Source organism: Pongo pygmaeus, chromosome 6 (assembly GCF_028885625.2).
Source record: "Pongo pygmaeus isolate AG05252 chromosome 6, NHGRI_mPonPyg2-v2.0_pri, whole genome shotgun sequence".
Classification (NCBI taxonomy): Eukaryota; Metazoa; Chordata; class Mammalia; order Primates; family Hominidae; genus Pongo; species Pongo pygmaeus.
The window spans coordinates 46,478,419-46,491,904 of NC_072379.2; positions in this window are offsets into that span (position 1 = coordinate 46,478,419).

Genomic DNA, 13,486 nt, shown 5'->3' on the forward strand with positions numbered 1-13,486 from the left:
TGGGACAGTGTCATATATGTGGTCCATCATTGACTGAAATGTGGAAATGTCATTATGTGGCGCATGACCGTATACATACTGTCAGCTATCGCATCCATGGATTCAACCAACTGCAGCTCAAAAACATTCAGGAAAAAAAAAATGGATGGTTTCATCCATACTGAATATGTACAGCCTTTTTTTCCTTGTCATTCTCTAAACAATATGGTATAACATATTTACATAGCAGTTTGTATCAGGTACTGTAAGTAATCTAGACATGATTTAAAGAATACAGGAGGATAAGCATAAGTTATATGGAAGTACTACATCATTTTATATAAGGGCCTTAGACATCTGTGGATTTTGGAATCCTAGAGGGTCCTGGAACCAATCTCCCACAGATACCAGGGGACAGTGTGTATTTATATATGTAAGCACTTTCTCTCTTTATGTGTGTGTGTCTCTCTCTCTGTCTCTCTCTCTATATGTGTATACATACAGTCTGTATATATGTGTGTATATATATTTATAGTCTCTATATATACTCTATACTATATATAAACTATATAAAACCACTATATATAAACACTGTACACACATATATAATATAAATATAAAATATATAAATAGAATACAAAATATTGCAAGATATATATATAGATATATATCTTTTTTTTAGGTCTTCTTTACCCTCTCAGCAATATTTTGTAGTTTTTAGTGAAGTACATCTTTTTAGGGTGTATTTCTTAGTATTTGTTTTTGACAGTAATGTAAGCAGTGTTTACTGAGTTTCATTTTCCAAATTTTTGTGCTAATCTATATAAATACAATTAATTTTTGTATGTTGATCTTTTATTTAGTTTCGTTACTAAATAAGTTTATTGTTTGTAGGTTCTTTTTGATTTTCTATGAATACAATCATGTCATCTACACATAAATACAGCTTTATTTCTTCCTTTCCAATTACTTCTTCTTATTTTTTTTCAGAGACAGGGTCTCACTCTGTCACCCACGCTGCAGTGATGCAATGATAGTTCACTGCAGCCTCGATCGAATTCCTGGGCTCAAGCAATCATCACACCTCGGCCTCCCAAAGTGCTGAGATTACGGGTGTAAGCCACTGTGCTCAGCCTACAATCTTTATATATATATATTTTTTTATTCTCCTTACCTTATGGCTCAAACTTTAGTAAAATATTGACAAGAAACAGTGATAGTAAACATCCTTATCTTGTTCTGGACTTAAGGGAGAGAGTGTTCAGTATTTCCCCTTCAGGTATGTTAACTATAGGTTTTTTATAGATATCTTTTATCAGATCATCTATGTTCCTTACATTTCTAGTCTGCTGAGAGTTTTTATCATAAGTGGGTGTTTAATTTTACAGTTTCTGAATTTGAGATTATCACATGATTTTTCTCCCTTATTCAGGGAAAGTGGTAAATTACATTGATTTATGAGTGTTTACTCAACCTTGCATTCCTGAAATAAATCCCATGTGATCCTGATATATCATCCTTTAGAAAAAAAAAAATTTCACCGGGTGCGGTGGCTCACACCTGTAATCCCAGCACTTTGGGAGGCTGCCCCTCAGGTCAGGAGTTAGAAACTAGCCTGGCTAACATGGTGAAACCTCGTCTCTACTAAAAATACAAACAACATTAGCTGGGCATGGTGGCATGCGCCTGTAATCCCAGCTACTGGGGAGGCTGAGGCAGAAGAATCGCTTGAACCAGGGAGGTGGAGGTTGCAGTGAGCCGAGATCACGCCACTGCACTTCAGCCTGGACATCAAAGCGAGACTCCATCTCAGACAAACAAACAAACAAAACAAATCTCTTGGCCAGGCACGGTGGCTCACACCTGTAATCCCAGCACTTTGGGAGGCCAAAGCGGGAGGATCCCTTGAGGTCAGGAACTTGAGACCAGCCTGGCCAACATGGGGAAACCCCATCTCTACTAAAAATACAAAAATTAGCTGGGCGTGGTGGTGCACACCTGTAATCCCAACTACTCGGGATGCTGAGGCAGGAGAATCTCTTGAACCCCAGGAGGTGGAGGTTGCAGTGAGCCTAGATCATGCCACTGTACTCCAACCTGGGCGACAAGAGTGAGACCCCATCTCCAAAAAAAAAAAAAGAAAGAAAGAAAAAAAACCTCTGGATTTTCCAACTTTTTTTTAAGGATGTTCAAGAGAAATATTGGCTTGTAACATTTTTGTAAAGTCCCATGTCAGGTTTTGGTGTTAGAGTTGCACTAAACTCAGAAAACCAGTTGGAACATGTTCCTTCTATCTCTAATCTCAGGGTGTATAAAAAAATATTTTTTTCCTGAAGTATTTGGAAGAATTCATCAGCAAAGCATTCTGAGGCTGCAGTTATATTTGTTTTTTTGTGTGTATGGAAAGATTTTCAATTACAGATTCATTCTCATTAACAGATACAAGATTTTGGGATTTCTTCTGTCAGTTTTAAGCTGTATTTTTCTGTATCATCTAACTTATCAGATTTATTGGAACAAATTAAGCTTAAGAACAGGCAAAACTAACTGAGTGTTAGAATAGTAATTTCTTCTAGGGGTACTGATTGAGAAGAACATGATCTGGAGTAACACAGATTTTCTCCATCTCGACCTAGGTCATTATGTGGGTGTTAATATAATTTAAAAATCCATTAAGTGTACTTAATTTAACTTTAATGTAAACATATTACAATTTTAAAATTACATGGAAAATAAACTTAACATATGATTTTGATGCTTATTCAAGACTGAAAATTTTAAGTTCAAGTGTGGCCTGAGAGCCGATTTGAGCACTTACTGGAGATCTAAATTTTCAAAGTGAATGGTTCCTATGCTAGGATATTTTATTTATACCATTTCCTCCTAGCAAGCATAGAATTTGCTTATTCTATAATCTCTTCCAATAGAGAGCAGAGAAATAAATCATGTGAAATTGAAGAGAGTAAGTTCCAGTGTTTAAATGACAAGGAATAAATGGATTACATATACTTTTTGTTGTTGTTGTTGTTGAGATGGAGTCTCACTCTGTCACCCAGGCTGGAGGGCAGTGGTGTGATCTCGGCTGACCTCGGCTCACTGCAACCTCCGCCTTCTGGGTTCAAGTGATTCTCGTGCCTCAGTCTCCTGAGTAGCTAGGACTATAGATGCGCACCACCAAGTGCAGCTAATTTTTGTATTTTTAGTAGAGACGGGGTTTTGCTATGTTGGCCAGGCTGGTGTTGAACTCCTGGCCTTAAGTGATCCACCCACCTTAGCCTCCCAAAGTGCTGGGATTACAGGCATGAGCCACGGATTACATATACTTTAGACAGTTCTTCATTAATCTTTTTCTATCAGATATTTAAGGTGGAACTAGACAGAAAGTAGTTCAAAACCTGAAGGAAAGCCTCAAGAGTGAATATTGTTGCTTTGTTGACTGGAACCCATAAATTCCTACTTAAAAATTTATTTTATTACAAATACATTTTTCTTAATTAAGATAAAAAATAAGCATCAAAGCAGCAGCAAAATTCCCCCTTCCCCACTCCCACCCAGTTCCTCTCTCAGTCACAACAGCAAACATTCAGGGAGCCCTGAAGTATGTACAAGGCACTATTCAGTTACTTAATCCTCAACACAAACCTTTAGGTACTGTACCCACTTCATGAATGAAAAAACTGAGAAATAAGGGAGTTTTAATAGCTTGGCTATGTCTATACAGATTAATAAATAGTAAAACCAGGATTTAGTCTTGGCTCACAAGTCTCTTTTTAAAACAATCTGCTCTATTATAACCCACGATCAGTTTTAGTTTTCAAATACTCTTTCTATGCACTATATAGAAATACTTATTTAATACAATGGAGTCATTCTATACTTTTATCCATCTTATTTAACTGTTCTCCTACAAATGAATATTTATTTACCTTTTTTCACTTTATAATTATATATAAAATTATACAGACAGAAATAAGCTAAATATATATATGTCCAGAAGTGGAGCTGCTAGTCAAAGTGTATTTGTTCTTTCTCAGTATTTTAAAGTTTTCCCATTCAGATCTATGAAAATGTGTTATTTTTTTTTCAAAATTTGCCTCTTCCTATTTCTTCTTGTAGATAATCATTTGTCCCAGGAATCTTTACATCTGGTAGAACAAATCCAAAATCTTGTTCTTCGAAATTACCTTAGCTATTCATGGCCTCTTCTTCTCCACACAGTAGTTCCACTTTATCCATAGTTTTGCTTACCCCAGTTATCAGAGGTCAACTGCAGTCTGAAAATATTAAATGGAAAATTCCAGAAACAATTCATGAGTTTTAATTTGTGAGCAGTTCTGAGTAGCATAATAAAATCTCACACCATCCTGGCTCTACCTGCTGTAGATGCTACCTGCCCATTAGTCACTTGTAGCTGTCCCGGTTATTAGATTTTAAAAACAGTATTATGCAGGGTTCGGTACTATCTGCAGTTTCAGGCACTAAGTGGTGAGTCTTGGATCACATACCCACAGATAAGGGGAGACTACTGTAAAAGTTACTAGCAATTCATACAAATCTATCAATGCTAATAATAGTTTATCTTGTGTGCTTTACATAGACAATCACTTAAGTCTGCCATTAATAATTTTTTCTGGCCGGGTACAGTTGCTCACACTTGTAATCCTCCCACTTTGGCATCCCACTTTGGGAGGATTGCTTGAAGCCAGGAGTTTGAGACTAGCCTGGGCAATATAGCAAGACTCTGTCTCTAAGAATAAAATTAAAAATTAGCTGGGCATAGTGGCATGTGCCTGTAAGTCCCAGCTGTTTGGGAGGCTGAGGCGGTAGGATGACTTGAGCCCAGGATTTCAAGGCTGCAGTGAGCTATGATCGCACCACTGCACTCCAGCCTGGGTGACAGAGCAAAACCCTGTCATAAATAAATAAATAAATAAATAAATAAATAAATAAATAAATAAAATTATGCCTTTTCAAACCCTTCTCTACCTTCCTCCATCCCTCAAAAATGCTGAGAACCTGAACAGTAACTAATAATGGACATCCTTGTCTATTCCTCATCTTAAAATAAATGCGTCTAACATTCTACCCCAAGTATGTTTGCTGGATAACATTTTAGAAATAATTAGAATAGTTAAATAAGAGAACTAAAACATTGCTTTTTATTATTATTATTTTTTAGACAGCCTCGCTCTGTCACCCAGGCTGGAATGCAGTGGTGTGATCTCGGCTCACTGCAACCTTCGCCTCCCACGTTCAAGCGATTCTTCTGCCTCAGTCTCCACAGTAACTGGGACTACAGACACCACCACTATGCCCGGCTAATTTTTTGTACGTTTTGTAGAAATGGGGTTTCAACCTGTTGGCCAGGCTGGTCTTGAACTCCTGACCTCAAGTGATCCACCAGCCTCGGCCTCCCAAAGTGCTAGGATTACAGGGTGAGCCACCATGTCTGGCCTAAAACATCGTTTTTTAAATGAGTCTAAAATCATGACTCTTACTACAAAATAAAAGGGGAAGAAGTAGAGGATTAGAATAAAGTGAAAATGTGCAAATTTCATATAGGAGGCAGTCTATGGCAACTCTTTTATTCCTGAAGTTACTCATTCAAGAACTCATTTTAAGTATGTCTTCGACATATTTAAAGCTGAATAGAAAATAGTATGTACACATTACAAATTAAGAGAAGGCCCCCAAATGCAAATTTTAAAATTCTTGGCTGGGGGCGTTGGCTCACGCCTGTAATCCTAACATTTTTGTAGGCTGAGGTGGGTGGATTGCTTGAGCCCAGGAGTTTGAGACCAGCCTGGGCAACATGGTAAAACCCCATCTCGACTAAAAATACATAAAAAAGAAAAAAAAAAGTCGGGCAAGGTGGCATGCACCTGTAGTACCAGCTACTTGGGAGGCTGAGGTGGGAGGATCACCTGAGCCCAGGAAGTCGAGGCTGCAGGGAGCCAAGATCACGCCACTGCACTCCACCCAGGTGATGAGTGAGACCCTGTCTCAAAATAAAACAAAAAAAAATTCTTTTCAGAAAAGATTAAAAACAAAACAATTAGCACTAAGAAGAAAAAAAACAAGCAGAGAGCATAAAATTAAAAGAAGACCATGTAATTGTGGTAATGCTAAAACTGAATATAGTAGAATTCAAAATGTTAAAAAATGTAAATAAATGGGACAAAAATTAAGTAGCTGTGAGCCTTTATGTGCTGAGTATAGCACTGAATATAAAAAGCAAAGGGATTCAAATATACAAAGCACTGAATAAAGTATAAAGGAAAAAAATACATAACAGCACTATAGGCTCTATTTTCCATTTCTCACTTGAGAGAGAAATAAGCATATAGAGAATCCACCAGTTTAATTATTAACACTGATTAAACGGATAGATAACAAATTGCACTGAAGAACATACCCTTCCTAGCACCGGGGAAATAGTTACAAAATGTCTGCTTACCAGGCTAAACAGAAATCCTGAATAAATTTCCAGAAGCAGACTACATACACTAACTCTGTGTATTAGAACTACAAACTGTTAACAAAAACTAAAAAATAAAATATACCCAACCACATGGAAATAGAAACATACTATCCTAAACAAGTCAGATCAAGCAGTCAAATTTTAGCACTAAATATTTAGAAAACAGTAATGAAAACGCTTTTTTTTTTTTTTTTTGGAAACAGACACTCGCTCTGTCACCCAGGATGGAATGCAGTGGCATGATCTCAGCTCACTGCAACCTCCACCTCCCAGGTTCAAATAGCTGGGATTACAGGTGCACACCACCATGCCTGGCTAATTTTTGTATTTTTAGTCGAGATGGGGTTTCCCCATGTTGACCAGGCTTCTCTCAAACTCCTGGGCTCAAGCGATCCTCATGTTTTGGCCTCCCAAAAGGCTGGGATTACAGGCATGAATCACCATGCCTGGATGAAAACAACGTTTTTAGCCTACAGGATGGAACCAAATAAATAACCAGAGGAGATTCATAACATTAAAATGGTTCCGATGAGAAGTGAAAGAAAAATAAATGGACCAATTATTCAACTCAAGAAATAGGAATAAATAAGGGAAGTAGAAGGAAGGAATCAAAGTAAAAATACTGAAATAAATTAGAAAATAAATGATAGTTTCTTATTCCTGGATGGTGAGAGAGAGAATGGAGGTAGCCTGGGCAAACCTTAGCTAGTTTAATCAAGAGAGAAAAGACACAAAAAGTATATGTAATTATAAATATGTATTTAAAATATTTAGATTATGTGCAATTATAGGCTTAAAACATTTTAAATAAAAGGTAGAATGAATTTCCAGAAAAAGGGAAATTACCAAGATTTACCTGGTAAACAGACCTCTCAACAGACCAACAGATAAGGACATAGAAACGTGAAAGAATTACTTTCAAGAGCCAAGTATATCTGCTTATAAATAAAATAGCTCCAACTTCAAAAAACAGGTAATTCTCAGGATCTATCTATATATATCTATAGATATATCTATAGATATATATATATATTTTTTTGAGACAGGGTCTCACTTTGTCACCCAGACTGGACATTGGCTCAATCTCGGCTCACTGCCACCTGTGCCTCCCAGGTTCAAGTAATTCTCTTGCTTGAGTCTCCCGAGTAGCTGGGATTATAGGCATGCGCCACCATGCCCGGCTAAGTTTTTTGTATTTTTGGTGGTAACGAGGTTTCACCATGTTGCCCAGGCTGGTCTTCAACTCCTGAGCTCAAGCGATCCACCCGCCTCAGTCTCCCAAGTGTTGGGTTTAGAGACGTGAGCCATGGCACCCAGCAGGATCTATATTCTAAATAAAACATTAGTTTTCCAGCTTATTCTGCCAACCTGTCATAACCTGTTAATCAAAATTAACACAGATACAAAACATAGATACAAAGTCCTAAATACATGGTTAGGAATTAGAATATAATAGCATTTTAAATTAATGGTTATTACATTCTATACTGTCATCAAAAGGTCAAAAGAGCAATTGCATATAATGTCATTTGAAAAAAACCTTTCACAGCTGATCCTAATAAGCAGGCTTCATGAAAAAAGATTCTTCTTAAACATAATATTCTATTTTTAACCTATAAATTACACGAGTGAAACACTAAAAATCAGACATCAGTAAAATCAGAAACAAGAATGCCATTATACTTATTCACTGAAAACTATTAAAAATGATAATAAAAGTTATGTGGCCAGTTTAACAACAACAATTAAGAATCAGCTTTACAAATAAGTGGTGACTAGTTAAAAATATTATAATACTTAAGAGGAGTCCATATCTAAAAGCAACAAAAATATTTTTGGAAACTTAAAAAAAGAACATGAAGAAAATTTTGGAACCCTTACCAGCCTGGCCAACATGATGAAGCCCCGTCTCTACTAAAAATACAAAAATTAGTCATGTGTGGTGGCAGGGGCCTGTATCCCAGCTACTTGCGAGGCTGAGAAAGGAGAATCTTGAACCTGGGAGGCAGAGGCTGCAATGAGCTGAGATTACCCCACCACATTCCAGCCTGGGCGGCAGAGTGAAACTCTGTCTCAAAAAAAAAAAAAAAGTTGGAACTCTTAATGGGGAACATGTAAAAAAACAATTCTACTAAGCTCTCAATGGAAACATCCCCTAAGTTAAAAACATTTAATATGTTTCCAACTAAAATCCTAACAGAATACTTGAGAAAATAATCAAAAGGATTCTGAAAGTCACATGGAAAAATAAACAGGAATAGAAAACTCTGAAAAGGGGACAATTAAAGTTCTGCCTGACAAATTTTATGTGGTACACATTTTCTAGGAATTGAAAATAAAATGATTTTTAAAACACACACACATAATGTCAGATGCCTAGTTTATAATGATACAAGTGTAGGACTTGTAAACAGAAGATAAAGATTAAAAAAAAAAAAGAAAGTGTAAAGTTGGATCCATATCTCAAAACAAACATCTATAAAATATAGAATGGTTTAGAATTAAATGTATACTAAAATATGTGTAAATATTTAAAAAACTTTGGAGTACGAAAGCTTTTCTAAAAGCTTTTCTAAAGAGAAACAAGGAAAAGATTAACAGACTTAACTACATATTAAAATTTTCCCATAACAAATATATATATAACATATACAATATACATACATAATATATATATTTACAATATATACATACATATATACAATATATATAATATATACATATACATACTATATATGTATACATGTATGCATTATACTATATATACACATAATATACATTATGTATATGTATATACATAATATTATTAGGATCAGCTGTTAAAGGTTTTTTTCAAACATCTGAATAGTTAATAAAAGACCTGGCTAACATATGAAGTGTTGGACTTCACTAGTAATCCAAGAAATATGAGTTAAAACAAAATGATTTATCACCTGTCTAACTAAGATCTCTAACTTTTAAGTACCCAACATGGCTAAACGAAAAAGTTAAGAAACAGGAATGGGAAACTGGTAAACTTTTCCCTAGAGCGATTTGGATCTAGCAAACATTTTAAAAGTGCATTCTTTATAGCAGCAACTCCAAGGAAATTAATTTATGTTTGTGTGTATGTATGTATTTTTGTGGATTTTCATCACATTATTTGTAACAGAAAAGTCCAAAATATTGTGTCCAGCAATGAGAAATTGTGAAAGTATGGTTCCTCTATAAAGCAATAATTTACAACCATTAAAAAGAGGGTGGGCTGGGCACAGTGGCTCATGTCTTTAATCCCAGCATTTTGGGAAGCCAAGGTAGGAGGATTGCTTGAGGTCAAGAGTTCAAGACCAGCCCGGACAACAAGACTCCATCTCTACAAAAAATTTAAAAAATTAGCCAGGCATGGTGGTGCATACTTGTAGTCCCAGCTACTTGGAAGGCTGAGGCAGGAGGATCACTTGAGCCTAGGAGTTCGAGGCTGCAGTGAGCCATGATGTCGACGTTGCATTCCAGACTAGGGGAAAGAGGATAGAATTTAACTGATTGATACCAAGAGATGTTCACAACATATTATTAAATGAAAAAATTCAAATTACAAAGCTATGGGCAGTATGATCCCATTGTTTTAAGAAAAAAAAACCAAGATATGCATTCAAATACATCCATCAAAGGCAAAATACTATGTGGTTATCTGGGGGTATTCTTCTCTGTGTTCCTATTTCCGAATATGTACTAATTATAAAAAGAAAAAAAAAGATTCCACATCTTAACCTTTGCCAAAAAAACACGGCACAGTGGATTACAAGTGGTCATCTTTATCAGATAAGATTACTTCAAAAAGTCTGTTCTGGATAGAAGCAAAAAGCAAACAAGGCGGAAAAATGGCCTGGGGGTGTTATGGCAATTTATTTACAGACTATTGAATACAGCCTTTAAAAAAAGGTAAAAAAAAAATGGCTTACATTAATACATTAGATGTTAACAGCTACAAGACTTAACTTTTAAACATTCTTGCAAAAGAGTACAACACTTTTAAACAAATTAACTGGGAAAAAACTTAAAAGAGTGATTCTGTATTCACTATAGAGCCTCATTTGAATTAGAAAATTCATTTTTAATTGCACATTTAACAGGCTGAAATGAGTTAAGACCCACAGACTCTGTTAGTCCATAAAATTAAAAGGATAAGTTCTTCCCATTACGATAAAAATTTTCTATTTTCCCTGTCTTCAAATGGATCCCATGACAACTTATATTAATAGCTTTTATTTTTAAGTAGAAACATTTAAGAAATTATCTGGAGAAGCCTTTGGTAAATGGCAAACTATTGCTCCCCTTAAAAAACTACTTGAAATTACAAAACCCTGAAAGTATTTTTTTGTTGTTTTTTTTTTAAAAAAGTTCCAAATCAATAGGTTTTATTGCATAAAACCTTGAAAGAACTTAAAAGCGAATTATGTTTGCAAGCCTACTGATAACCAATCTTCTTTGAACAAATGAAGAATATATACAGGACTTGCCTTTTAAAAGATTATCCATATATGAAACAAACAGCCCCTTCAGGCTCCTAGATTTTGAAAATGTTTTTATTTTTCTATTTTTTCTAAATAAAAATTGTTTTTTAAGCAGACTTTTTAAAGCCATTTGTGTTAAACCATTAGTCCAATAGTCTAATTATTTTACTGTATCACTGGTCAAGTTATTTTGAAGCAATTTCCCTATTAAAAAGTTAAGTATTTACTGCAGAATTTAGGTATGGCTTAGAGGAACAAGCACAGGCAATCCAGTTGCCAAAGTTTCTGGCAATCCCCCTCTCTAAGCCTTATTTTTCTTAGTTGTAAAGTAAGAAGACTGACTGGATAATTTTAGGTTACTGGGACATCTCGTTCAGACTTTTAAAATATCAAAAGGCAGACTGGGCCAAAAAAAAAAATTGAAAGGATATTATATCCCAGGGAATTAGCTATCTATATTCAAAACATGTATTTTAGCTTTTTTTTTTTAGCTATCTCCTACAGGAAGGATTCACCTTTTTGGAACAGAAAGCAAGTCCCCTTCCCCTAAAAAAAGAAAAAATAAAAATAAAAAAGGAAAACAAAAAGCCCTAGGATGAAAAATCATCCCAAATTGGATTAAGCTCAAAGCAAACAGCAATACTTTAACTCAGAAGTACCAGATTTTAAGCATTTATGTATTCACTTTTCGTTTTTCTCAAGAAGTCTTGATATTTCTTACAAATAGGCCATTAAAAACTGACGAGATTCAACTTAAAATTTTATCACTGAATTTCCAGTTGTTTGGTTTCTCTCCATAACCATCTCTATCCAAATTTTAATTTAAAATTTCAAAAAGATACTCAAATTTTCATGCCCTACATTCACTTAGGTGCAATTTAGATACAGCTGAGGGTAGCAAATACCACTAGCTTCTCCAGACATTTAAAAAATCTTGCTCACTGTCAGCACACTGAAAGTATGATTTAACACTGTTGATGATTATTGATGTACCCCAAGGACTAGATTAGTACCTGGCATGTTGTAGGCACTGACTATGCATTTGCTGACAGAATAAAGCTCTGAATCACAACTAGAATTAGCACCTTATTTCACATTCCACAAATGACAACTCCTTAAAATTGGCATTTTAAGGTTTCACAAATGACTTGCAACTCTCCAACAAATAATGAAGACGTGGGAAACATACTGAGTTGCATGCAGAAAAACCTGCTGTGTCAGTAAATACAAAAGGGAATTTCATGTGGGAGAAGATAAATACTTTCTTCTTTTGGCAGGTCACATCTTTTATATTTTTGTCTTCTTAACTTGCAATCTGACTTACCTGCTTTTTTCCAAAAAATTTAAGCAATATTTTGTGTTCTTTAGATTTCACTCAAATTTTCAGCGATGACTGCTGTTATAACCTACAGAACTAGTGATTTCCCAACTTTGTTCCATTAATCCAAATTCACTGAATTAAAATATTAAATGCTATGGAGGGAAGCATTAAAATTTTTTACTATCATATTTCATCAATTATAAGACATATATTTTCATATAATATGTCTGAATCTGGGATGCAGCTTACAAATGATGACGTCTTAGCATTGTATTGTGGCTTAATTGGCAACATTTTTTCTTCTAAGTGGCATATAAAAGACTGGTATGTCTCACAGCAATGCTGTCTTAGGATAATATTAGAAGTTCTAGTTCAAATTTTCAATTTCAAAGCAACAATTTCCCTGTCCTCCCAGCCACTCTCCCAACATAAATATGTAACTGAAATGTCTGATTAGAAAAACTATCCAAACACAGTTCAATTTTATATAAAATATTTAATTTTTAAAACACAGGCTATTCATGTCACATAAATATCTTCAACTGTAGGTTAGCTGCTTATGGTCAGCAGAATTATCAAGTGTGACTATTAAGAATAACTTAGATACTGTCACTTATAGGAAAGTCTAAAGCTCTAAGACTCACCATATTAAAATTTCAGATACTTGAATACTGTTGCTATTTTGCTAATTTCAAAATATTTCTTCATTTCCTGCAATGTAGTTTATAAGTTGTTAGTAACCAATATTCAAATAAAAGCAAAATATTTTTTCTCCCATTCATTTCTTTCTCCCAACAAAAAGAGTCCATCAAAAAATAAAATGGTCAACTGATATCAACTTATTTTATAGTAGTAAAATGGTAAATTATCCTCTTTAAAATAATTTTACTGTTATCAAACTACAGTGCTTCCCACATACTGTTTTGAAATGAAGGTTCATAACTTACAGGGCACAGGGTTAACTGGCTTTAGAACTGGAGCAATACACATTCTGTAACAGTTGTTCCAATTTACGATTCCAATAAAAAAAATAAGTTACCAGAACAGTTAATGAACAAAATGATTAATTGGCACAACTCTAACTTCCAGTCAATTTTTCCATTTAGTGATAATGGAAACACTGGTTATTTACCTTTGGTTCCTTTCTAGAATTATAATTGTGTGTGTATGTGTGAGAGTGTGCACACAGTGAGACTTGACACCATTACAGTT